This window comes from Calonectris borealis, chromosome 6 (genome assembly GCF_964195595.1).
Source record: "Calonectris borealis chromosome 6, bCalBor7.hap1.2, whole genome shotgun sequence".
NCBI lineage: Eukaryota > Metazoa > Chordata > Aves > Procellariiformes > Procellariidae > Calonectris > Calonectris borealis.
This window is the reverse complement of record NC_134317.1, coordinates 25915288-25943080: the sequence shown is the minus strand read 5'-3', so window position 1 is coordinate 25943080 and position 27793 is coordinate 25915288. Positions and strand designations below refer to the sequence as shown.

General features: G+C 42.0%; 2 long non-coding RNA genes across 4 annotated transcripts; both read right to left on the bottom strand.

The window, feature by feature from the left end:
- Positions 1 to 3027: 3027 nt before the first annotated feature.
- Positions 3028 to 6752, bottom strand: LOC142083923 (uncharacterized). Its single transcript, XR_012674185.1, has 3 exons — positions 6449 to 6752; positions 5242 to 5314; positions 3028 to 3265 (listed from the first exon to the last, which is right to left on the bottom strand). It is a non-coding gene; the product is annotated as an uncharacterized LOC142083923 (long non-coding RNA).
- Positions 6753 to 21256: 14504 nt separating this feature from the next.
- Positions 21257 to 27766, bottom strand: LOC142083624 (uncharacterized). 3 transcript variants are annotated; one of them, XR_012674121.1, is made up of 5 exons: positions 26339 to 27766; positions 25109 to 25252; positions 23811 to 23941; positions 23482 to 23610; positions 21257 to 22157 (listed from the first exon to the last, which is right to left on the bottom strand). It is a non-coding gene; the product is annotated as an uncharacterized LOC142083624 (long non-coding RNA). The 3 variants fall into 3 exon arrangements; XR_012674122.1 differs by having other exon boundaries at positions 25109 to 25247; positions 26454 to 27766; XR_012674120.1 differs by having other exon boundaries at positions 25109 to 25247; positions 26339 to 27765.
- Between the last annotated feature and the right edge of the window lie 27 nt (positions 27767 to 27793).

Here is a 27793-nt window from a genome sequence, read left to right as displayed (position 1 = left end):
CTGCTGTGGAGGCAGTCTGTAGGGAACAAACACGGGTCTCTCCGCTGAGTTTCCATTCACATTGTTTACTGAAGTTCTGGATATAGCTGGGGGGACTTTAAGTCACAGTTACTTAAATCTTTCCACATTGTTGAACACTGGCGAAGAGATACTAGATTCATTGTAGTAGGCTTCAGATTTTCCTAGAATGTTTCTTTGTATGACAGTCACTTGTAAGGAACAATAATGAGCCCATTGCTCATTTATTTGATCCTAATCATAGAGGTTCCCAGTAAAAAATTGAATTCAACTAGTATCTGATAAGCGGTATTTGTCACCACCTCAGAACTTAATTCTCCAAAAAGTTCCCAATTAATTTTCAAGTGTGTGTGTGGCTGGAGATTCAGCTGGGGCTGGTAGAGGCATGGTGATATGGTTTGGAAACCAGTGAGAGCCCTTGTCTTACGCAGAGCAAAGGTATAGCTAAGCGACACCTCGTTTTTGTGCAAGGGGGGTCTTTGCTTACAGTAGGAATGCTGAGTTTCTGCCAGTGCTCTGCATGCGATCCTCAGCTCCCTTGGAAGGACGGCAATCTTCATAAAAAGCAGCAGTAACATAATGTACTGGTGGATCGTGAGGTTGCTGTTTCTCGTCACTTGCTTGAAGTGAACCACTGGCATATTTTAAAAAAATATGTCTAATTGATTCATATAAAGTCTATCTAATAAGTAGAAGTGCTGAAAAAAAACTTAGGAAACACAACAATTTTGAAAGTAATATGATTACTTTTTTGCAGAGAACTGATTTCAAAAAAAATACCAGCAGATCTACAATGTGGTAGTTTGAGGTACGCTAATTGTTGCTGAGCGAAAGCGGCAGCATTGGCCGTTCCATGAGCTGTCCTTCCCACATACCTGAGTGCATCTGCAAGCGTGAGTGAGATGCCAGCTCAACATGACGCTCCTCATGTCATCCAAGACCTGCATTTCCAGAATTCTGCACATTGATGTTTTCAAGAAACAGTTTTGAAGAGAATTTACAGTGTAATACAACATAAAGTATTAAACTTTCAGAGAAGTCTTCATAACAAGGTGTCTCAGAGCTCTATTACGCAGTGGTCCCGTGGGAGAGCACAGGGGGAACAAGCTGCTAAGGAGAAAGGCTACACTCTTGTGCAATCCATACACAGGCTGTGAAAAGAAAAGACTCTGATAAATTTTCTTGCTTTGAATGAAGTTCTTCAACAGATTGTTGAAAATCGCCTAATGTAGCACGGGAGCCCTTGAGATGTACATATCAGATGTGGAAAAGTAATTGATGGGATACACATCCAGCCCTAGAAGCTCCAGCAACTTAAAAGTTGCTGAAACAGCAACTGTACACACACCTAGAAGAGAACATAGAGTACTATATTCAACTTAAACTGTAAAAAGAATTTTGAAAAATTTCAATTATTGAAACCTGTGAAAGTTCCTGGCCCCAGCTGAAACTAACAGGAATTGCCAGTGTCATAGTACACGCCTGTGCTGTTCCTTTACTAAGTAGCAGTAATTTATTTTTATTTTTTGTTTTTAAAGTAGCACAGCTTTGAGTTATGAGATAATTCTTAATTCACCTCACTGATTCTGAGGGCAACAGAAGAACGTTATCATAATGATAGCCAATAAGAAAATGAACCTAAAGAATCCTTTGCTTTCTAGAAAGATGGGAAATTAGAAACTAACTTTTTCAGGAGTCTTCATTTCGTGACACTACTTGCAAAATTAAAACAGAAGGAAACGCCTACTTGAATAAGGTGTGGTTTAGATGTTCTTGCTTTCTCCAGTTCAACTATTATTCAGATGTGATTGACACTAATATATTATAACACCTTTTGTTCTGTACCCCTGTACAAAAAGCCACCACCTACAGAAGAAGTGGAGTTTTGGCCGCCCTAAGTACAGGATGGGTGTGGGACATCCACAGCTGAATCATGGGCTCAGAAGAAGCTGATGAGGCAATAAAAGGGGTAAAAGGGCATAAGTGCTTGAGATCACCTCTGGATTAGTCATTTTTTCACCAGAGGAAAAAAAAGAAGAAGAAAGATTACACCCATTCATGAACATGTCATTCAACACCAAGTAATTCATGCTCTGGGAGGAGTTTTGTTGATATCTGAATGGGCCAAGAAGTTTTCCTGAAAGGAACCGAATTGTCTAAGACCTGCTTAGGCTTTGTGCCGTTTTTATTGAGTCAGCAGAGACCCTGGGGGAAAGGCACCGCATCCACCCATCGACTACCAGCTTATGGCAATATGAGGCTCAGCTTGCAGGCCTCAGTGCCACAGAACAAGAAAGGCCCAGGTCTTGGAGCTTACAGCTAGGGAAAAGCCTGCAGGACCTCAAGCCATTGGCAAGGATCAGCCTGGATTTGGAAAGATTACACAAGGACAGGAGGAGCTGAAACTGGGAAAAAGGTGATAAAAGCCTGCAGAGCATGGGCCATGAATGAAACCTCCTATCTAGGGATCTCCAACTAGAAGCTGACCTTTTTTATATGGAAAAGGCTAGTGGGCAGCATGGTCTCTCTTTAAACATACAAAAAATACAGATGTTTTTGTACACGGTGATCAACTCTCTCCTCGTAAAGAGAGAAAGCATTACAGATAACCAGCTATTTCAGCTTTCAGTCAACAAGATGATCTGAACAGCTTAGAAATGCTAGAGTTTAGAAATAAGTCTGTATCTGAACAAGAGCTGATCACTGAGAAGCAAGTGCTAAATCCTTGTTCAGAATTAAAAAACGCATATCGACTTCTCTGTGAAACTGCTGTGACTGCACTAAGCCTTCCACTGGTGCCCCCAGGAAGAGTTATTAGTAATATATTACTAATATCTGTGTACTAGTAATAACTCCAGATCTGACTTTTCTGTATATCACATTTTGCATGAAAGAAAAATACTTGCTAAATTGTTAGCTGTATGCACAGATGAGTTTGTGCATCAATCAATTCAAGGTTGGCCTTTGCAAACTGAATAAGACACATTTCTATTTGTTTATTCTGTTTACTTCTGGTAGTAAAACCAGTTAAACTCCATCGCTGGTAGCAATAGTGGCAGATATGTTTATCAACGTACATGCTTTGCAGATTCCCAATGAACTCATTTCACCTTCTTCGTTGTACTGTAACAACAGTCCTGCCGCATCCAAATAACTGAAGGGAAGAAAGGCAAGGTTCCTAGAAAACTCTGCGTAGAGATGTATAGCCCTGCCCGGTTTCAGCTCTTCCGCAAGGTATGTCAAAAGCCTGTCAAGAGAAAAAGCTTTCATATTTATTTATTGAGGCAATTCAGGAAAACCAAACATAGTTACCACATATGGCTTCCCACGGCTTTGTCGGTGAAAGTAAGCATAACTTGACATTTACAGACAGTTAGTTTTCAAGGTGCGTATCCCAAAGGAGCTCAAGTGTGGTTTGCAGACTCTTTTTACTGCCCCAAGACTTTCTCTCCTTCCCCTTTTTTGAGAGAGCTGTCAATTAAAGTGAAGTATAACTGTCCAGCATGACAAGGGAGCTTCTGTGGAAACTATTTGCCCTCTCTACACTTCCTTGGCTGTTGCAACTCCTGTACACCTGCATTTTATCTTGGTGACTTCATCTCATAACTGTTCTCAGTTCTCTTTATTTACTTTCAGAACCTCCATTTTTCATTCCAGCTTTGTCCCCTCCTGTGGAAGAGTCCGGCAGGAAGCGTTGCAACTCTGAAAATCCCCTTTTGAGAAGGAGCATTGCCTTTCTCAGCCCAGTTTATGAATTTCTCCTGAATAGAGTTGGTCGTTCCTTTTGAGACATTTAATTCATATAATTATGATACTCTCCTCATTTGGATAGTTTGGAAAGGAAAGATGCCCTTCTATATTTTCCCAAAATATATTGCTTTGACTGCCAGCAGACATTAGAGAAGTGTTCCATAGGGCCCTGAGGCAGGAGAAGCTGGATGTAGTAAACACTAATCACATTCAACAATTTGTCCTGATAATCCTATATCCTGGCACTCTTCTGTTCCCCTGTGCTCTAATGTGTATGGAGTGTGAGATCAACTCAGGATACTGCTAGGATCTCTATGTACATCCGATCCTCTGGGGAGATGCTGGAAGCTAGATTGTATTATAGCATTTTGTTAAATAATCCATTCTAAGTATGTAGTTTGATGCACTAAAATTCTCCCAATCTGCCACAATTTCTCAGAATTTAGAGGAGGAAGAAGAAATGACCTAATAATGGCATTTGCTTAATTCTGTATTTCTCTTGCTTATGTCCCTAGACATATTATTGGTTCTAATAACCACTGTTTTACTCCTAAGGGTATATAACATATAAACTGTATTCTGGAAGAGAATGTTGCTTGGGTTTTAATTAGAAACTCAATCCCTGTGTATCCTTTTGAGAAGATTATAGGTATGACAAGAGCTCTACAACTTCTGGGTGAGAAATAGCATCTCAGGAGGAGGAGAAATACAAGGGTATGGAGGGGGCTGATTGTGCTTGAATGCAGTTTAAGTCTGTTGGATTTTTACTTGCTTAATTAAAATATGAAAAAGGTGCTGATGAAAAGCGTACTGTATTTGTGCAGTTCCTGGCTGAATCTTATTACAGAATTCTTTACTGCTGGAAAATGGACATTTATCAGCTACCTTAGCAGAAATGTTTGACATATTTTAGTTAGAGTAACACTTAACTGTTGTGGGTAACTCAAAAAAACCCTTTCCTAGATCAGATAGCAAGGCAGCTTTACAAACAAATCAGCTATTGCAAATCCTTCCTTGGAGTTTAATGAGAAGGAACAATTTCTTCTAGTGTCTATTACATTTTAAGACAATTACCTGAGTATGCTCTAGGGAATACCAAGGTACGCAACATCAGGCACACAATTAAGCAATGTAATTGCGTAAACACCGTATTTGGGACAGGCGGAGTGTTTGAATAGACCATGCAAAAACTATTCCCAAATGGAAGCTGACGAATAATCATGTGACTCTTTAAAATGAACAAAACACTCTTTAAATGTGAGTTGTATTTGACTGTAAAGTGTTTGATTCTACTTTCAGAATTCCCTTCACATAATGCCATTGTTTTGGTCACTTTTCACATGAAATAATTGATTATTTTTTTCCTTTGCTTAAAACGATAGGTTTTTCCATGATCTGAAGGGAAATAGATGTCAAAGCAGAAACATCTATAGCTTAGATTAAAACTGTTAACACCGTTTCAATAATACTTACATTATCCTCATATGATCTTCTATTACTTCATAATTATCTCCCACACAGTAGTACAATTGTTCTGTAAAGGTAGCTACTAATGGAAAGTTAAGATTTTATAACTGTTGTCCGAAAAGCGGATTCGTGCCCGGCGTGCAAGTAACCAATTCCACACGCTCAGGAGAGATATTGTTTTATTCAGGCCTGGGTGCTCGGTGGACTTGCCACAAATGAAGCACACCTGGTCTAGTCACCTTTCTGTTTATATCCATGCTTCTCATACATATTTTAAATTTCTCTTTTACATGTTCATTACATTTCCGAGAACTAATTATAATACTACATCATCTTAAACACATGCGCACTAAAGCCTTTAGGGTCTTCTTGGGGGTCTCGGGTGGTCTCTGGTGGTCGTCAGGGTAGTGAACTCTTCATGAACTTATTTCCTCTTTACCTTATAGGGTCGCAGTTTGTCCCTGAGCCATGCTTGGACCACGTTTGTTTATAGTTTCCAAGGTTATTCTTCACTAGAGCCTAAGAATGCTTCCAGGATACACAATTGAGACTAGTTACAATTCTACACACCTGCAAACACAACACCTGCTAGTTACCTAACTTCTAAGCAACAAGTCTTCATTGTTTAGAATTACAGAAGCGAACAGTAAAACTACAGAAGCAAACAGTATGGAATAGTAGATACTGTGCCTACTGCATCATAACTAATAAGAGAGAATTTTATTAAACATCTGAATTTCCCAGTGCATGATAGGTGCTTTGTGAAAATGGTAGACAGAATACAACTACTCTGAAGCCTCTGCATTTGTTCTGATATATGCAGGCACCCATATCCTTTTCTAATTCAGATCCATAGTCTTTCAACACACCGCTACGAGTGAATACTATCCCTGCCATTAAGGTCTGCTGGGGGCGTGGGTTAAGCTGTGTCCTCATGTCCTGCAGCAGATTTGCAGTTTATGCACTAAGCTACGTGCACTCTTATGCAAACAGGCACCGTTCTCCCGATCCACTGTACCTGTATCTTTGTTTAGCCCTCGGTGATGCTCACTTCCCCCTTAGTCTGTTCCCCCAAAGTTTCTTGCAATGCTATATTATTCCTTCTGTTTGGCCCAGCTTCCCTCTGCATTGCCAAATCAGAGGTGCCTTCTGACAAATCAAAGGTGCTTTCCCTGTATGTACTAAGTAGGTAGAGGGGACTAATACAATTCACCTTCATTTTTAGAGACACGCTTCAGGATCCTGAGTTTAGAAAGACATTCAAGAATACCTGCAACAATGATGAGAATAGATTAGAGAAGAGTCAGGCAGAGTGTAGACAGAAACAGGTGGTGGTATTAGGCATTTAATGGTCTCTTCATGTGCTGTGCCAAGAGGGGATCGAGCACCCTAAGCAATTACATGGCAAGATAATGGAGGCAAACTGAACATCCAGCAATGGCTTTTTATGTGCTTGCGCCACAGAAGGCTTCAGCAGGAGACTGCCAATGCCATGAACACAAGATCTTCTGTGTCCTTGATCCATGTTTCTTTTGTACCTCTGTTGTTCCTCGAGGAATGGAGTAATGGGAAGGGGGAATTGCAGTCACCGAGAGAGGAACCGGAGGCACAGAGCTGTGAACGGGGAACTTAACCACACCACCACGTGGTGTTGCCCTCGTGGCTAACCACAGCAGAAAGGGAGTGATTCCCTCGTTTACATTCAGCTAAATTACCATTATGCCAGTACATTGGCATTTGCATTTTAGTTTGGGCAGAAGCATGCAGCTCCCACACCTCATTTTCATTCTCCTTTTCCCAGACCTGGGTCTAAGCTGTTCAGTTTTGCCCCATCTGAGAAACAAAAACCAGAGGAGGAGACAGGCTGAAGTAATAATAATGAGATCAAGTAGAAAATCAAGGAAGTTTGAACAAATGTAGCTAATGCTGTCATTCTGTGAAACAAAACAAATGTTGATTCAACTATAATTTAGGCTGGGGAGTCAAAGGCAGCTGAACAGAATATTTGTACAAGTAAAAGCAACATTTCTGCTCAGATGCAAAGCTGTTGCAGTTTTTAAAACACAGTTTTAACATCAGAGATGCTAGTAAAAAGGGATGATTTTCAGGATTTTGCAAATTACAGCACAGTATATTAAGAGGAATGAGCGGCAATTTATCTGAATATGCAAGGCTATAAACTGGAGCAGTTCAGCAGCTGCTCCACAGGCAGCTAAACTGTCTTTGTGATGAGAGCGGGAGCCTCCTGGAGAAGGGTAGAGTGGACAGTCATGGGAAAGAACGGCTAAAAAGCATCATTACCTATAAGTAAGCAAGCACTGCTAGAGCAGACTGAATCGTGAGAGTCACTAGCAGGCAGCCTGGCAGACTGTCTCCCCTTCGCTTCTGTAATTATTGGTTATTTGTTGATTTTAACTTTTTAAAATTTTGTTTCCTTCCCGATGCTGATGTGATTTAAATTCATCTGCATATTTGGTTATTGTATTGTAGAGGTTTAATCAAGTATATAAAATTAAAGCATAGCTTCAGCTCATCCTGCTGAATTTGCACCAGCAGGACACCTTAAAAGCTCCCACTGCTGCCGCCTTGCCAGACCTGAGGGCTCCAGTCTCGGGCACTGTCAAACCAATGCTGTTCACCAGTGCTTTGTTTCAGGAGAGAAATGTGGTGCATACAGGGGATAACAAAGGCAGCTCCTTTTTTGAAGAACACAAAATAGATTAAGCTGGTCTCAGCTGAAAAGGATGCCATCAATTTAGACAGCAGCCTGCTCTTTCAGCTGAAAACATGGGAAATGGAGCAGCACAAATGGGTGAACTGCTTGATTCTCCAAAATATTTGTGAGATAATTAATCTCTACTGCTTGCTTTGTTTGATAGGGGACCAGCTTACGGCTCCATTACATGCAATGATATTGCTGAAGAAGGAAAGCATTTTCAAATGAGAGAAAACCAGAATTTATTTCCTCTTTAACACAACATTCTTTGTGTGTTGAGAAGTAAAAAAACAAACTGTCCTTGTGTTCACGGCTCCTCAGCACTGCAGCGCTGGAAGTTTAGGGGCAAAGGAACAGTTGTAAAACAGAAAGTGGGGGCAAAGAAAGCAGTGCCAAACTTTGAGGGAGAAAGTACTACTGTAAATATACCTAATGACTAGGCATAAAAAGAAGTACTGAGCGATTCCTCATGCTCTTCTGAACTGAAAGCAGCTTGGTGAGAAACCTCAGGGCAATCATTCCCAAGCTTGCTGGAACAGCAAGACTCTAGGATAATAGCGTTGGCTCCCCTGCTAGAGCACTCCCTCCTGGCCAATGTATGGATTAGTTTTAAGAGGAGAATTAAAGATAATAGTACAACCTTGTTGTAATAAATTCAGCAGGGGGAGAGTTAGAAAATTGAGACATTTATCAGGACGATTGTCTTGCTGTGACAATAATAGTACTTACCCTGGACATCTTGGCACAAAGCAGCTTGGGTCAAGAGCATTAAAACTGCCTTACACCTATTTAAATACCAAATTTCAGATGGAATGGAGAGGGTGAGACTCCTGGTATACAGGAAAGCGACAAGAGCTGAAATGCCTGTTCTTGAGTCCTTAATTTGAGTTTTGCTTCTATGTTTGAATTTTTCCTTAAATGGCTAAAGATCATTTCTGTCTTATTCCTCCAATAAGATATTTAAATTCCTCATTTACTGCTCAGTACATCATTCAAACTCTCCAACTCTCAGAGCAGAAAGCACTGCTTTTGGATCCTCAGTGGAGAGTTCTCTGCTCTTGGAGCAGAAACGCAGAGACATAGCACATTCCACAGAAAGCTTTTCAGCAATTATTTTGGAGTCAACTGAAGTGTGTATTTGTTTATCAGCAAAGTATTTTCTAAACACTTTTGTTATAGTGTCTAACTATGTTTTATTGTAGCTTCTAACCAGTTTCTAAACACCATTTAAAAATTAAAAAAGGAAAATCATTTGCCTCAGATTTCTTTTCCTGGTGATACCACGTATCCCAGAATTGCCACGCGTTCCTGGCTTCCATAGCTCTTACTTGACTTGTACAGCATTGTTGGCTGAGTTGATCCTTATGCTTTGTCAATCTTACTTGAGATTTCAGTCAGTTATGTTTTGACTGGATTTAACAGAAAAGCTTCCCATTTTTTTTTTCCTCTGTGCACCCTTCATTTTTCACTCCATCTTACCTTGTACACTGCCCCCAGGTCTCTAAAATGTACTCAACGTTGGAGCAAGATTCCGGAGTCGGCAGCCCCTGCGCGCAAGCATCTCCCAGACTTCTGGAGTGCTGAACTGTGACAAGGTGATGCGAATCAGCACCTCTGTGCCGAGCTGTTGATGCAGTGTCCTCAGCCCTGCAAACCCCTGCGGGCAGCCCCAGCGCTGGCCAGGCAGAGCAGGCAGCGGGTCCTGGAGTCCCCAGCCAGCACAGACATCCCCGCCTCACGTGCTGGAAAACGCAGAGGCTGAAGCTGTGCCCCGAAATCTGGTGGCAAAAAGCAAGCCTCATCTTTTCCTATGTCCTACCACATCTGGGGCCAGGAAGACTCTCACATAGGCAGCATCTCTATGTGAAAGCCATTTAAAATTGCACAATACTGAGTGCTGATCTAAGGAGGGCTGGTAAGCTGGGCGGGGGGGTAACAAGACATTTTCTGATCAGACACAGCCTAAACGTGTCATTGGCAAAGGGCTGGGGTGTGCTATTTGTGACCTTTGCTTCCAAATGCAACAAAGCACAGCTTTCCTTTTACCCAGCAGATGGCCAGCTGCTCTTGGTAACAGAAAATAAACCTAAGCAGAGGCTTTCTTGCTAGCATTTATAGCCCTGCAGATGGACACTTTGAAGGAAAGGCAGCTTTGTTAAAACATAAAACAAAAACCCATGATAACTTTAAATTCAGGGCCTGATTATTTTGTGCTCTGTGGTGGATCTCCCTTTTCTTCAGACAGCTCTCCTTGAGTAGTAAAATACATGCCAGGCCTCTGGGAAGTGTAGCGTGTGCTCCAGGGATGAGTGGTGGTTTACGTCTACTAGGAGCGCGAAAGGCTGCAATAACAGAAACTGTAGGCTTTGTATCCCTGGAAAAGCTTAGGAATATTAGGCTTAATTACAGGAGAAAGTATAAATAAATGCTTTGAAGTTTTGTTCAATGGAACTCTACCTGCCATTCCCTCATCTTGTTCTTTCTCTGAAAGTTCATTGCTGTTCCCAAGGGCATTGCAGGTTTAGCTGGAGCCAGCTGCACCCGGTGGCTGCAGTTCTGCCTAATGCCTGTGACTTCAGGTGGTCGGAGGGTGCTCCTAGATGGGAACGTGAAGGTTTAAACTTGAGCTAGTATTTTCTCCGGAGTTCACATTCAGGATTAACCCAGCAGCCCAGACACGGTACTGCATTGTACCATTACTCATCCAGAGCGGACATGTTCAACTCACATGCTTAGACTTATCCCTAAAGTTTTGTCTCCCAGCACTAACTTTTAGACAGTAGGTCGTTACCAGCATAGGCAGACTGGTGGACAGGCATCTTCTAGCATCAGTAAAGGTCTCAGGATGCCAGAATGAACTAGCTAATGGAAAACAAACTGGGAATGGAAACAACAAACTTTCATCCATTGCTAGGACATTATGCAGTCTAATGCAGGATGGCAGCCGTTGGCAGACACTCAAAAGCTGAAGCATGGGGTGCTTAAGAGGCGTAGACTGACCACAGTCACAGGCTTTGTCAACCCACGTCTCCAGGAACTGAGGACACAGCAGACGTCAGTTCTCCTCCCAGACCTGCTCTCTTTGCAGTAGTTTTCCCTCTTCTGCTTTTCCCTGTTACAGCCAGCGCTATTCAATCACCGGGGAGGTATATGTAGCCCCGTCAGAGATTACCGTAGTACAGAGATTACAGAAAACAGTTTCCCGCTTTATTTGATATAATTTCTAGCACAATTTGAATTACTGTTTTATTATTCCTCATATGCAGCCAATTAGCTTTTTCTTTCTGAAAATCTCTCGGATGGCAACAGAGCAAAGAATATAAATTAAGAAAGTATGACTTTATGCTAGAAAACTAAGAAAACTGGCAGGAATCTTACAGGCAGATGAAGCAAATAAAACAGCATTTACAATCTTAGCAAAACATTCCAGATTTTGAAATGACAAAGTCCTTTTCAATAAGCTTTTTGCATTACTTAAACACTGACTGCAATGTGTTGTGCAAACAGTTTTAACGTTCTCCTCTTATTGAAACAGGAGGTTATGCAACCAGACCGCAATACACACGTTGCCTTTTGAAGACAAGTTTAAAAAGCAGTAAAGTATTATCAGAGTATCGTTACAGGAGCAAAAGCTCTTTCGAATCATTCCAACTGCTCATTTCACAAGAGAGGGAGGTTGTTTAAATTCTGTGCCGTCATATATTATGCGTGTAAGCCATAAAAAGTAACCTTGGGAGACAGCGCCTGCACCAGTCAACAATGGGTGCCATAAGCATTTGCATTTCAGAGGTGGCAAATGATACTGTAAGTTCACATCATAGAAAAGTATGTGCAAATAGGCTAAGAAATGCCAAACAGGTGGAATGAAAGGTTGCTGGCATGGAAAGCAGTTAACCTGAGGGGAACTTCTGAGCAAGGAAGTCCGAGCGTGCTTCTCTCCCCTGCTAATGTTCTCTGCCATTCTGCCCTTCTGCCTTGGCATCTGTTACCTTGATATGCTTTTACTCTTTCCTGCCTGCCTCAGGTGTCTCTAAGCTTAGTATTTGATTTTTGGCACCCTTTCCCTTTCATGCTTATGCTTGTTTCAGGCAACAGCAGCTGCATGGAATAAATCCTTTGGGTTTTATAGAGCCATTGTTCAAAGCTGTGTTTAAGAGTGCTCCTACACATTTGCAATAGTAAACAACTATAGGAAGAAGCTGGAATTAATAATAACATAACAAAAAGGCAGAGCTAAATACTGTTATACAGTGAAAGCAATTGGAAGTATGCATGTACAAAAAGACTTCTTTGATTAGCACATTATGAAAGAATGATCACTTTTAGAGGAAGAGCATGCAGTACTTATTTCATCCACCAAGATGTGTCATTGGTTTTGTGTTTTGAACCCAGTTTTGAATAAACACCATGGGGCAGAGATCTTAGATTCGCTTTCTTCCTTTTGTAAGTAAATGTCACTTTAGGTCCTCTTTCAACCAAGTGACCAGTACTATAGTGCATACTGGAAGAGCCTCAGGGATGATCTAGTTATGTTCTGTTTTGCAGAAGAGAAGCATTCGGCTTACAACTCCTCTGGCAACTCTACACCAGCTCAGAACCTGCCTTGCAACAGAGCTATTCCTTGGAGTCCATATGGGACCTTCTTGCTGGAAAAAGAGAATGGCTTGGCTGTGGCAGAATTTTCTCTGTAGTCTTGTTTTTTACTGGGTTACCCACAAATCACTAATTAAACAGAATGGATCCTTAGAACAGATGAATTCAGAGTTACCAGTGAGACTTGCTATTTTAAGGAATATTTTACATTTTACCAGAAAGAAAAGAAAATGCCAGTAAACATCTTTTGATAACCTTGCATATTCCACTCATGTAGCCAACTCCTGTTTTGTGAGAAGCTGTATGTATAGTGTGCGTTTTTATATTATCTATAACTTCAGAACACAAGATGGCAGTGTACATTGTGGTGAATTCAGGCTTCGAGCTGCTCCTGCTACTCAAACAGAGCATATAACATTTTATTCAGTCATATATTAATCTGATCATGTACTTGCAGTATTAGAAATAAACCTAAAAGTATTTGTCAACAGCAGAAACAAATGCAATTTGCCACTAAATGAATATTGCATGAACAAGTGTTAGGTAAAGCTTAATTCAAGATTTTATCGTACATAACAACACTCCGGAGACATTAAAAGCCTCTTATGGAACTCCTCAATTGCAATAACAAGAGGGTATCCCTTTATGAAGGAATGGAAGTTGGCTCAGTCGTAAGAGCTTCAGAGCAAAATTGGCTGCTGGGGAAAAGCACATAAGAGAGCTGGCAGCCTGAAATATGTGAAAAGCTCAGGGCTCTCGGAGGAGTAGTGCAGACCACTGAAGTGGAACAGGCTGAACAGTATCTAAAATTGAACAGGTGCCTTTCTATGAAAAAAACAACAAAGCAGACAACTGTTTGGCATGACAGTTCAGAGAAAAAAAAATTCCACCGAGAGACATCAAATTAGAGGATAGGTCTCTGGCTGAGGACAAAATTGCTTAAAGAGTCAGACCTTTCTGAGCGTAACTTCAGAGAAAGCTCATTCAGAGTCTCTCTGGGCACAAGTGGCCAAAGAGAAGTGCAGTAACGAACTTTCTAGGCAACTACCCCCCAGTCCCTTTTCTTGCGTTGAGTCGAATGTTGGAATTAGTAGGTGTAGCTAAAAAGTTGTCTTGGCTGCCTTGCTGAACTGAACTCCTAGCCTTTGGTTATGCAAACATAGCCTTATTAGAAAGGCTTGCTACGTAGTGAAGAAAGTCCTAAGAAAAATAGTAATACTTTAGAGTATAAAATAATCCTGGAAAACATTATCCCCGCGGGAAGTGTAACGGACAAAATTGTAGGCAGTCCTGCTTTCTCCCCGGGGGATGTTCAGGCGACATTGCCTCCCTGCACCTGAACTCATGGCACTAATGCGCAAATCAGACTGACCTAGAAGATCAAAACTCAACACCAAGGTTCATCATTTCCGGATACAGCTCTTAATTTAACATAGCTATTTGGACTTAGATCATGAAAATATATATATTTCTCTCAGACAGGTGTGATATAACTACTTTCTTTTTTTCTCTCCGTAGTGGGAATATTTGTCATCCTCCTTTTACTGGGCAATGGAGAACCTCACAGCAGTGTGAGTGGAGCATGGCATACCAGCGTTTTTGATAGGAGGTGGAACTGGGAATGCTGGTCCCCGAGTCTACTTTTCTTGTAGTCGTTATCCATGTGTAAAAATATTGCCCTGTTCCCAGTCCCTCAGTCACAGTAGCTCCAATGGAAAGTTGTCAGATTTTTCATGGTGGTCCACTCCTGTCGTTACAATTGAATCGATTGCTGCTTGTTATTGCCTTATGTTCCCACACATAAATCACTGGGTTTATTCCAAGACTTTTTTCCCCTCTCTCTTTCTGAGTTTGCATAAGATTGAATTTGGCATTGATTCAAATCAAATAATTCAAATGTCATTTTTGCCTGGTATTTAAACTAAGGCTGGGTGTGGGTTCGTGACTAAAATAAAGTGTCTTACCTAGCCGTTTCCATCATTTGGTCTATTTGTCACAGTAGATTACAGAAAGTGTGGTATGCACAGAATTATGCATGCACTTTTCAGCCATTTAAAATGGAGGATAAATTGAACATGTCATGGTTCTAGGGCAGTAATTTATATTGAGTACAAGCTGGGAAGGGACTGGAGCCAAAAGCTCAGATCTAAATTACCTTGCGTTCCAGGGAAATTTTAATCCAAATAAAAACTTCACAGCTGTTCATTATATAATTAAGTGAACCAACAAGAGAGCACGTCTCAGCACTCTCAAACTAAAGAATTTACACCAAAATTGAAACTGTGGCTAAGTCCACAGATGCCCTGTACTGACCCTGATCACCAAAGTTCTCTGTGTGCAGTTACTGCCTCTTGACTTCTGCCGTCTGTTGAAACCACTCCGAACGTCTCTGTTGGCTTTGCATATATCCCCATTCTCTGTAAATGAACTTTTTCAGCCCGGTAATATTTCCTTACTGAGAGTGTGTTTTGAGGATTCACAAACTCAAGATTTTTCATATATGGACTATTGAAGTCGGTCTCATGGCCTTCTTTTCATTACAAGTACTTATTCAAGGTTTGATTTGCAAGGGTGCCTCTTCCCTTTGGCAACCCTGGGAACTGCCTGCCTTTCGAATTTCTATGAATGCAGATACCACCATTAACGTCCAGGTTTGAGAGGAGAAAGGAAAACATTGTCTTTTCTTGCTTCTTCTGCATGGTCTTCCTTACAGTCTGTCCCATCTTCAAAACCCGACCACTTTTTTATGTCAGTAGTCAGTCCACATAGACGTACAGTGAAATTCCTTCTTTAGGTAAAATAGTTCTTTTCTATTCAGAATCATTCCGAATCCAACCTTCTTTTACCAGGTACAACCAATTTCCCCGTAATCAAAGATAATCTATCCTCCTCCCACAATAAAATGTACCTGTAATAGCCCACCCCAAGATTAGCCCTCCCTCCCCAGTATTTCACAAAAGCACCTCTTTGTCCCAACCCAACACAAATCAAAATTAATTTCTTTCCCATACTCCAAAACAACTTCTTCCCCCCTAAAATAAACCCTTCTCTTGACATCAAATTGTAATGACACTTGCAAATTCAGGAAGTCATGGTGCAGCAGAATGATAGTAGTCCTAGAGACACTTGAACCTTTTCATTTACTGCAAGCATCATCCCTCTGCCTGTCATCAACCCATAACGTGAAAGGCGAGGTCTGGTCTATGGGGGGGTGGCGCAGGAAAAGTCAGCAGGCCAGAGATTGCTACCTGCTGGTCCAGCATGGGCACCCAGGCTCAGCTGGGGCTGCAGGCTTCGGAGCTGTCCAGGGCAGGGAGCGACGGGGGAAAAAGGATATTGGGGGTTATTGCCACCACTGATACATTTCCCAAGTAAACACTGTTTGTAATAGTGAAAGTAAAAGGCAATGTATTTAAAACTGGCAAAAGTAATATGCCTGCAAAACATGCTGGCAAATGGTATCATTGAGGCCAAGTGCGTAGCAGGATTCAGTAAAAGGTTATACATACATATTCATACATTTATGTGGGGAATTAGATTGGACCTGATAAAAATTCATAATGGATATAAATGTTCACAGTTCAGGGCATAAATCAGCCAGCAGCCTGAGGTTAGAAAATAACTTCCCCTATGGTCAGGTTGTTATATAATTATCCATTATACTTGTGGAGGGGGAAAGGAGGTTGAAGAATAGGGCAATTTCCTCGGAGACATCTGGGAATTACTATTGGCAGACAACTAATTTAGATTTGATCTGGTATGGAAGTTCTTATTACATCAAATAATGTAATTTGAATTAAAGCCTATGATTTATTTTGTATTTCTTACTCTTTATGTAATCAAGTTCATGCCTGAGGGTAACTGCAAGCCTTTCCCTTATAAGCCGGCCAAAGTTAGTGAAATTCGCTGTGCTGCATTTTCTCACAGAACCTCCTTAAAAACAGCTTCAAATTTTCCAAGGAAGTCAGGCAGAGTCCCAGGAACTTGGTTTGTTGAAAAGCTAGCCAACTAATATAGCCAACTTACTGTCTGCATTAGCAGAGAAAAAATTGCATGCATGAACTGCAGTGAAAATCTTGTATTCTGAAAAGTTCTCATTCTTGTTAAGTTTGCACAATAACCTAAAAAGACTTGCAGAGCTCCTGAACGCCACAAATTATAGCACGTGGGCTACTCCAGGCCTGCTTTTTCTGCTTGGCATTGTCAGCTCATCTAAGCAAACCATACGTGTTCAGTGGACTTGTTTTCATCAAGCAACATACCTCCAGCTCTCTTGTTGCACTTGCAAACAGTCTGCAAGCTACTGTAACACACGCCGCACGCTAATAAAAACAGCCTTTGTGACCTTGCAAACAGATAGCTTGATTGAAAATGGTTTGATTCAGAAACTATAAGTGAATACAGGAAGTCATTTACATTTGCTGTGGGGGTCAAGGGATGTTAGCTGCATTCTGCTGTAGTTTCTGGAATGCACGTGATACACTTATTGTAATTCTAGCATAAATTATCATCACAATAGATGTGGGAAACCAAGGAGCATTTATTAACCAAACATCTCACCAATTTTCAGAAGAAAAGAAGAGCAGTACTTGGCATCAGTCTCTCTTAAGCATAATTTCTGTTCCTAGTGAGTAATACTAGAAACATTGCACAGCGATCGCTCAACATCTGGAAGGTTCTAGGGCCGCAAGCAACAAACACTGTGGTCTTATGAAAAACAATCTGGCCATGCAAACTTGAGTGATCTATTAGGACAGATTCATAAAAGGAATGGCTGGAGAGAAGGCAGCAGATGTAATGTAGTAGATTTTTTTAAGGTTTCAAATCATATTCCGTAAAAATCCTGCCTGAAAAATAAATTCAAGCTGGCTTTGCTAGGGAAGCGGTAGGTTTGTTGTGGAGCACCTGTCCCCTGACGGCAGGCGAGGACGCTCCCTCCCGCCGGGGCTCCCCCAGCGCAGTGCCAGCGCTGCGGGTGCTGGAGGCAGGAGGCTTTGCAGGCTCTAGTCACCAGGCTGCAACCCCTCGTTTAGCGTGCAGGGTCTGCAGAAGTAATGCGACTGCTTTATGGCTTTCTGGGAACAATAGGGCAACTCCCTTAAGCACAATTAACTCTTAACGGTGGCAACGTTATCAGCCCTGCAGCTAAATCTCAAATGAGGGTTACGATCGTGTGGGGTGGGCCTTGTTGGGACCACTTGACACCGGTCTTCTGCCAGTCACATATGCAGTTTTGTTGCGTCTCCTGCCTCCTTATGTCCTCCTGCTGCTACTAATGACACCCTGCCAGCAGCAAGCTATTTCCCCGGGAAGCTCTCGGGCTGCTTACAGCCCAGCTGCCTCCTTCTGCCGGCTACCAGGCTGCTGCTCCGGCTCCCACGTAGGCTTCTCCCTCTCAAACATGGCTTACAGTACACTGGAAACCCCAGTATACACTGGGAACCTCAATACAGTGTTGCAAAGACGTACAATATATTGACCTGTGAGGAGATGTTTGGGGGATGATAGATATGGGTGTGAGGGCTGATTTTTAAAAATATTTTCATCAGGAAAATAAAGTAAACTTCAGCATGCTGCTGACATTTACAATTGTACATCGCAAAAAGCTGCAAATACCAATGAAGAGAGAATTATAGATGGGGTGTAAAGGAGTGATGCACTCAAAAAGTAATAGTTTTGAGCTAGAATAAGGCAAATTGATAAATAGTGTGCAAATAATCCAAGTAATTTTTCAGTGAAAGAAATAGCCCGAATAGCATGAATTGGAAAAGTGAATGACTCTCCTTCTTCTCCCCTGGCAACTAGAGGCGAGTTTGCACAGGATATGGCAAGGCAAAAGAGCAATGTCATTTTGGAGTCCACATCAGGTTAAGTCATTTTCTTTATGCTTTTGGCTTAAAATATTCAGTTCTATCCACAGCACTGTCAAAAAGACAAAAGATAAATGAGAAAGAGTTCTGAAAAAAAGCCAGAATAACAATCAATGGCTGGAGGCCAAGTTTATTTGGAAATACATGTATATGTTTAACTTGTCCAAACCTTTAAGGGTGATTAAGGGGAACCTATAATGGACAACTTCTTCTGCAACATAGTACTTAGAAATACAAAGTGAAAAAAAAAGGGTCAGCAGGTCATGGGCTGCCAGAGATCCCAACACTGCTCTGTTAGCTGCTGCTGCCGAGCAGCCGCCAAATTACTCTAGTAGCAGATCCCAAAAGAGTGCATAAAAATGAGGGTTGCATTTATATTCTGAGAATCAAGCTTAGTTTTTGTTTCCTCAGAAACTCACTTCCAGAGACAAACCTCCCTGTTTTTACCACGTATTTAAATAAAAAGTAGGCACACGGTCTGGTATAGTGCTGAGGATCACACCGATTGCTTGATGTTGCTTCCTATTCAAACACAGTCTTTGTTCATCCCTAGCCTATGTGTTACCCTCTCCCTATAGCACACTAACGGAGATGAGATTAGGAGTGAGGCTAATGGGTGGGAACATCATGTACATAATGACATACTTAGGAGAGGAGAAAGAGATGCAAGTTAAGCTAGAAAGGAAAAAAAGAAGAACCAGGCAAAATACCAACAGAAACATCGTGACTCCAAGGTTTCTGACTGCTGCCTTCATACTGAGGCATAGAGGACACGTCGACACTGGAAGCCAGTCTGTGCAACTTGTTCAAGTTATTACCCCTGCTGCCTAGCTAGCAGTGAGGCGGCACGAGCGTTCCTACGCAGCAGTGGCGTCTGCCCTCCCGTCTATGCCCATCTTCACAACCCTGAGCACATGTGGAAGTTAGCATCCCACCAGGTCCAGCAGGACAGGCTCGGCACTGGCGGTTGCTGATAGCTAACGGGCCGCCTGCGTGACAGCCCCGCGGACGAGAAGCAGAGCATCCTGTGCGTGCGTCTGCTCCGAAAGCAGCTCTTGCAGAACAGTGTGAATAGAGTCAGCAGGTTGCTTATATTTTAAACATGGTAAGTAAGGACTGCTTGCTGAGTTAGCAGAATATATGGGGCATGACAAAAGGCTGAAGGAGTAAACAACGTATTATTTTTCCACATCATGTGGCTACCAGGAGGAAAATCTCAAAAAAAAGAGAAAAGACAAGGAAAAAAAGTGGCAATAAAGCAACCGGCTTCTCCCTTTCTCTTTGAAAATCAGAACAGGAAATAACTTGGGGTTTCCCCTGTTTAGCAAACGCTTTTGTTATAGCAGAGGACGTACAGAATGATGCGTTAGAGGATAAGGTCTTTCGCAGAAGAGCTTATGGATGTATCATAGATTAAACACTATTTGAGTTACTAATTTTATTTCTGTAGATACTGCTCATATGCTAAAATACGTTGATAGGACAGATATTCTACCCAATGTTTGTGTTATATCTCTTGCATCAGAAAATTAAAGTCAAAGAGACCTCAGTATTATTCTCGCTTTCACAATTTCTGGATTTTTGTGGGGGTAGAAGGGGCAACAAAAAATCCGTGAACAATTGTATTATGCATTTGAGAAATGTCGAGGCTCTCTGAGCTCCTGGGAACGCTTGAGAATTTAAAGGGAAAGATAGGCAGGCAGGTCAGCTCACCTATGGCATGAATGTATTCCAACACTTAGAGGATGGTGGGGAGTTCAACAGCATATCAGACATGAGGTTCTGACTCCAAAGCACATGATGCACTTTAGACTCTTTGTAATATGTTTATTTATAGTTAGAATGGCTTCAGCAGCTGAAGTCACAAAACTAAGTCTTTTAAAACTATTCCCAGTATATTCAGGGCAATGCAGGTTGCAAACATTTCTATTCACTGACTTTAATTTGGATTTTAAATTGCTATATATAGGGGGTTGTTAATTCTGGAATAAGTTCCTTCATCTAATTTAGCTTATTTCAATATTTAATTCTAGAACAGTTCTTCTATTCTAGAATTATTCCCGAATTGTCTTGGCTCCAGAAGGTCATAGAAGTATCTTTCATCAGACATAGCGATATTGTAGTATGCCCTGGGTAAAACAAGAATTAGGGTTCTAGTTGAGTTAGGAGCACAGATCACATCATTTATTATCTGCAGATGCCAGGACATTAAAACTTTCAATTGTTTTCCCACCAAACTGAATGAGGCAGTTCGTTAATACAATTACCTCTGTATAATTGGAAACTAAATCAACGATGACTGCGTGATTTGAATATTACTTTAAATAATTTCATTTTTATGATGCTATTTTGTTGTACATGGTATCACCAAATAGCTTATTCATTTTCCTGCTGACTGTGATTGGAGTTTGCGCCTTTCTTTGAGAAGGAAGAAGCACATTTTCAACCTTTCTAGTTTTCTGGGATACAGCGTGCATTGCTTTTAATTATTTAGGTTGACACACATTAACACTAGAAGTCCATAGTCCATAGTGAGTGAAACAAGAGGGAACGACCAAGAGGATTATAACTGACCCAGGAAGAGGAGTAGGCACCAGAGGTCTTTGGCAAGGCCCTTGCAGGAAAACGGGAATTTGGGGTAGGCAACCAACACAGAACTTGAGTGTTGTGAAGGATTTCCCCTGCTCCTTTCAGAGCACCTATGAGCAAAATAATTACCTAGCCAATGGTGAGAGTGCTCATCCTTCCCCCTCCGTCACGCTGCAGGCGTCCTCTGACGCACAAACATCCCTGTGTTATCAACACTGTTTTCATCACAAACATAGCACCATACAAGCTACTATGAAAAAAATTAACTCTATCCCAGCCAAAACCAGTACCATCTCCACACCTTATTCCATACCATTTACGTCATGCTCAGGTCCCACACTATCCAGTAGATCCTCATTAGCCACTTTCTCCCTTTCCATCCTTTGATATATACACAAATATCATTCCCTTAGTCTGTGGACCACCCCTGTAAATGTCCATAAAATGTCCATGAAATGTCCATTGAGTTCATTAGTCCATGACTTGGGTTCTATCTGTTATGGTGGTCACTCAGGACAGGAGAGGTGGTGTGTTGCGTGGAGTTATTTGGCACCAAAGCCAGCTCAGGTCGGGTCACTGCTGCATTTGCACTGCTTCTTGTAAGGCTCATCTTCTACTAGTAGTGGTTCCTGTGATAGTAATTCCTATAACTTGCAACTCAAATCATGGGTTACAACAATTTAAAGGTATATCCATTACAATCTCCACCCCTGGTCCCTTTGGACACTGCAGTGTACTCCTCCCCTTGCCTCTGCTCCAGCGTGAACTTATCTGCAGACCCCAGTCCCTTAGGGGTGGATCTGCTCCAGCGTGGACTTACTCGTGGGCCACAGTCTCTTCAGGGGTATACCTGATGTGGCCTGGACTTACCCACAGCCAGTGTGGACTTATCCTTGGGCCACAGTCCCTTCAGGAGATTGTATACCTGCTGTGGTGTGGACATATCCACCGCCACAGACACTTTGGGGTGCCCTGCTCCTGCACTGACTTATCCACAGGTCAAGTCCCTTTGACTCAAGTTGACACCGGAGCTCCAGCCTGTCCAGTAGAGCAGCACAGAACAGCAGCGATGCCCTGGCCATCAGCCAGCCCAGGCGCACGGCCACTGCGGTTATCAAAATGCTCCCAGGCACAGCAGGGTAAGATGATAAGCCCTACAGCAAACAGCAAAAAAAAAAAAGAGCCGCTAACAAGCACTAGACTAACGTACAACACGGCAAGCAAGCCCCATGGCAAGCACAGAAGCCTGCCAATTAATAGCTAAACAGCAATAACAGCTATAAATTTAGTCTAGCAAACTCCAATCAAATCTGTCGTTACCCTCTGAACCCCACGTTGGGCACCAAAAAGGGCTGTCGTGGTTTAACCCCAGTGGGCAGCTCAGCCCCACGCAGCCACGTGCTGGCTTTCCCCCAGTGGGATGGGGGAGATAATCGGAGGGTGAAAGTGAGAAAACTTGTGGGTTGAGATAAAGACTGTTTAGTAGGTAAAGCAAAAGCTGCGCACGCAAGCAAAGCAAAACAAGGAATTCATTAAACCACTGCTTCCCATCGGCAGGCAGGTGTTCGGCCATCTCCAGGGAAGCAGGGCTCCATTACACCTAATGGTTACTTGGGAAGAGAAATGCCGTAACTCCGAACGTCCCCCCTCTTCCTCCTTCTTCCCCAGCTTTTATTGCTGAGCACAAAGCCATATGGTGTGGAATATCCCTCTGGTCAGTGGGGTCAGCTGTCCCAGCTGTGTCCCCCCTCCCAGCTCCTTGTCCACTCGCTGGCACGGCAGCCTGAGAAACAGAGAAGGCCTTGACACTGTGCGAGCACTGCTCAGCAATAGCTAAAACATCCCTGTGTTATCAACACTGTTTTCATCACAAATCCAAAACATAGCACCATACAAGCTATTATGAAGAAAATTAACTCTACCCCAGCCAAAACCAGTTCAGTAAATTAAAAAAAAAGGTTTAATTGACCAAAAAGTCAGCATGAATTTTCACTCCCTGAAAGACACAATAAGCTCAACAATGTCCTTTATCTTGTTTTTTTATCAAGCTAACTTAATAGGAGGTGAATTCTTAATGTGTAATGTTGGTAAAATGTTCACCCAGAATTGCCTGTACATAAGCATCTGTACATTACAAAAAGCTCTTCTGAAAATTGTTACCTGTTGAGTAGATCAGGCTGCTGTTGCAAAATGAAGGACCACAGAGTGATACTGTCAGGACAGCATCCTTCTCTGTGAATGAAAAGGGGGGTCATGCAAAGTGCCTCCAAAGGCTTCTAAAATACTGCCACGAAGTGGCTAAATCATCCTTACAAGCTCTTTTATCTGTTTTAAATGCATTGTTCTCAAGAATTTTTCAACTTGAAAAGAAATCAATTTTTAAGTTTAAGTCATCAAGCCATAACGAGACAGAAACTCTGACAATCACGCATTCAAAGCATTTCAATGTCCGTTTATTTTACAGGATGAGACAAGTACAGCAGAACCATTTTTGATTCCTAGGAGCCAAATTTAAAGTTGAACTTTCCTCAGGAAAAATAAAGGTCTATATTCTACTTGTTCATAATCATGTACAAAGTCCTACCACTTCTTGTATTTCCGTCGTTCCTGGGAATGAGATCATAACCAATACTTAACGTCTGGGACGTGGGAAAAGGTTGTAGGCATATGGTTACTATTTAACTAGTACTAGAGACAGTGAAGAAGGAACCAGCTACTGTACTTTAGCCTGAACGTTAACCTCATGTAACTTTTAGATGGTAAGGGTTAGGGAAGATGAATTCCAACCATCGTGGCTGAGGACATACCATCTTATGCCAACAACCAAGCGGGGGTCCATGGTCCATCTTATGACTTTGCGATGTAAGAAGGGAACAGAGCTTGTGCCACATGTGATGCTGATTCCAGGGTCCTTGGTTTACATCTCGTGCAGAGCTCTCTGTAAAATAGAGGATGTCTCCTTCTCACGAAGTGAAAAATAAATTTTGTTTCACTGAATCTTTTCATCGATGTTTTTCTAGTGACATCACAGGGACTAATTTTAAAATGAAAGTTCTTATTAAAAATGTAACATCGAAAAAGCTTCTAGTCAAAATCCCAGATCCTGAGAGTCACTTCTCATTACAGTCTCAGTCAAAATAGTCACTGGTTCAAAGTTCAGAAATTCAGTGTGACTGAAATTCATTTGGCAAGTCAAGACTTGTCTCCAACATTTTTCAGAGGTTTGAAAGATTTTATTCCAACAGGTATTTTCTTCCATTGCCCTGTTATTGAAGGTACCCAAACTAGCAAGGTTTCTAAAATGTGTCTTTTCAGCAGTAGGTGGCACTATGAAGTTTCTATCTTCATAATTATTCTAATATAAAATAAAATGTTATGCAGATACATTAGAAAGAACTTCATCAAATGTTAATAGTCCGTTATCTGAAAATATGGCCAGATCTTTCCATTTTCCTATCGTTTTAAAAAAAGCATGAAAATATTTTAGAATAAATTCTGATAATAAAATAAACGTTTTTCTAAATATTAAGATTGACAAAAAGTGTAACGCAAGAATAGGAATAATGAGAATGGCTAACAAAATTTAAAATTATATGTCATAAAAAGTTCTCTATACTCTTTGTTACTCTTCAGTAAAGTACCACTGTGGGTTGTTCTTGAATATACTACTTCAACTACTTCAAATTTCCTGGAAATTATATCTATTTCATTTGCATATAAGCTGTAATGTTGCAATAATGGGTGTCAATACATATAGACTAGGTATGTAAGTTTTACAAGGTAAATGAACGTATACTAACAGGAATACAGCAAATGGAAAAGCATTTGGATTTTTCTGTGCTTGGCCAAAAGTTCATATTTACAAGTGGAGACCAAAGCATTACATCTGGGCCTAAATTCCTCTGTGAATACCGTATGGAGATGTTACTATATCCCAAATAAACTCCAGGATTAGAAAGATGCAATATTAATTGAAAACATTTTCTTCAAAACCTTACTATACAAAAAGCTATAAAGGGCAACTAACAAACAAGCCTATGTTTCCAGGTATTTCAGGTTGTCTAATCAAGTGAAAATAACAATATTGCAAAAGTATTGCTCATACTCTGTTTCAGAAAGCTCGTAATGCCATACACCTCGTTCATCAGTGGCGTACGGTGGGAACAGTGCAGTGAGATACAGCGTTTTCATTAAGCTGATTTTTGGATGGCTGCCTTCTCATCAGAAATGAAGCGCTGGTCTGCCTGAGCTCAAGGTATGAAGATAAGGAAAGGAGAAAAGAAATTAAGCAAGGAACACAAATGAAATATATAGTCAATGCTTTTTTATCTGGCCTGGCCAGAAAGTGTTCTTGCCTTTTTTTTTTCACCCCAGGCTCCAAGCAAGCTGCTTAGCTTTGCATACTATTTCTACACTATGATACAATCTATGCCAACGCCTAAGATTCACGTTTGCTTTTATTTTGCTTTCTATTAAATAAAGCATGTAGAAAAGACACCTTTATAGCTTCAGGGCAATTTTTCACAAACTGACATTGTGTATTAGTCAGTTTGTGCTAACGTGGTCTGCTTGCTATTTCTTTTATAATACTGAAAAAGTCAAAAGCTGGTACTTAATAAAAGCATCATTTGCAAGGAGCTGGTAGCAGCTGTACTCAAAGGTTTTTTAACTTGTGACAGGTCACTTCTGTTTCTCCAGAGCCTCCAACAGAGTCCTTTCAGTTGGATTCCGTTGGGTTCACTTTTAGACCACAGAATAAAGTGGTACTATAAAAATAATACACAGGAATATACTTAAAGTTTTGCTGCTGGTTCTCCATTACAAACGATTTATTGTTGCCATACATTCTCTCTCCAAGGAATCAAAGCCATAGCATCATTTCTTTACTGAAAGAGTGGTCAGGCCTTGGAACAGGCTGCCCAGGGAAGTGGTGGAGTCACCATCCCTGGACGTATTTAAAAGACGTGTAGATGAGGCCCTTAGGGACATGGTGTAGTGGGCATGGTGTGTTGGGTTGACGGTTGGACACGATGATCTTAGAGGTCTTTTCCAACCTGTATGATTCTATGATTCTATGATTCTATATGAGCTCCTTCAACATACCTAGCTCATTCAGTGATGCAGCACATGTTCTGCTTAGACCTCCATAATCTGTTTAGTGGCTCTATGGATGTGTTTTACACTTTCATTTTAGGGCAAGCACTTCCACTCTATCTAGTACAGTTATCAAACATGCATATAATAAATCTACTTAGATTAAAGGTTCTTCTTCCTTCAAAGGGATATATCAATTTCATATAATTACAGCAAGCAGTATCTTTGGCTAAACACCCACCTGCAACATGATGGTTGAGGCAAGAATTTGAGCAAAGAATTTTTTAAATTATTACAGATTTATCGAATTTATACACTTGTGCTATTTTTTAATTTATAAAGTCACAGTCTTGTACCTTGTAGGGCAAACGTGAAAACGAGATCTTCACATTAGCCCTGTTTAAATTGCAAGGTGCGCTAACACAGCTCAACGGTTGTGAACACCCAAGGCAGACATAGTGCACCAGTCTGAGCAGGACTATAGCAGCACTGTGGCTGCAAGCCACGGAAACTAAATAAGCACTTGCAAAGGAATAGTTAGATCTTCTATTATGGCTGGTAAGTGTCCTAATTCCATGCTATTTGGTTATATTAGATCATTGAAAGTAGCCTCAAAAATGGGCCCAAAGGGTGACCAAAGGATCACCTGAAAGGTATATATTGTCATATACTTTCAGCCAGGCTACAAACACAATGGCAGCGGTCATACCCTTTTCAGAGCCATATTTAGTGCACTGAATTGATTAACTATTTGACTGCTACTTGTATTTCCAAGTGGAATTCAGCTGGCACTCTGACTAAAGTCATTTACCAAATAATGACAAGTGATTTAAGGTAAGACACTCCAATAATTTGGTAACTATGGCGTAGGGGTAGGGATCCAGGCCCGTGGCCCAGCCGCTCTAAAGCATTCCCTCCTGCTTTTGGGTGTGCTGTGGCACGTGCTCGCTGTTACGCCTGAGGAACACGGTATGTTGTTGAATGCATATTAAATAGCTGGAGAAGTCAAAGGGTTGACACAGACGTCATCAGGACCGGTGACGTTACTGCGCTGTGAGGGACCTCATCTGAATGTATACATTCCAAACAATTTGTGGGTATCGAACCCCAAATCCCCTTATCTCTGTTTTGGCTGGTTTGCCAGTTTGGTCACTCGTTTGGCATCCTTCTGCTTGGCAGAAGGCAGTGGGCACACGGGCAGGTCTGCGTGGGGCTACAGCGTCGTCGCCTCGCCTCTCTGTTCCCCTGCATCAGCCCCCGGTGTGATCCAGCGGTGTGATCCAGCGGTGTGATCCAGCGGTACTCTCCGCCGCGTTTGGCCGTCACTGCCCTCTCTCCTGCTGCAGTGCTGATCTCACTCTGACTACCCCGAGATGAGAAGTGCTGTGTGAATACGAAATACACAGACACATTCGCAGCTGCGCTAAGGCACTATAAGAACACACCGAGCCGCCCCCGGTGGCGGGGGGGTGTGCGGGGAACACCCGCGCCCGCCCGGTGCGGCCGGACGACGATGCGGCTGGCCGTTGCCGGGGTCAGGGCGAGGGCTGGCCCCGCGGGGCGGGCCGGCAGCGGCGGCCCCTCAGGGAGGAGGCGCCGGGGCAGAGGGTCTCGGGCGGCGGGGCCGCGGAAGCGCCGGGGGCGGGCGAGGTTCCCGGCACGGCCGCCGCCGCCGCCGCCGCTGCCGGGAAAGGAG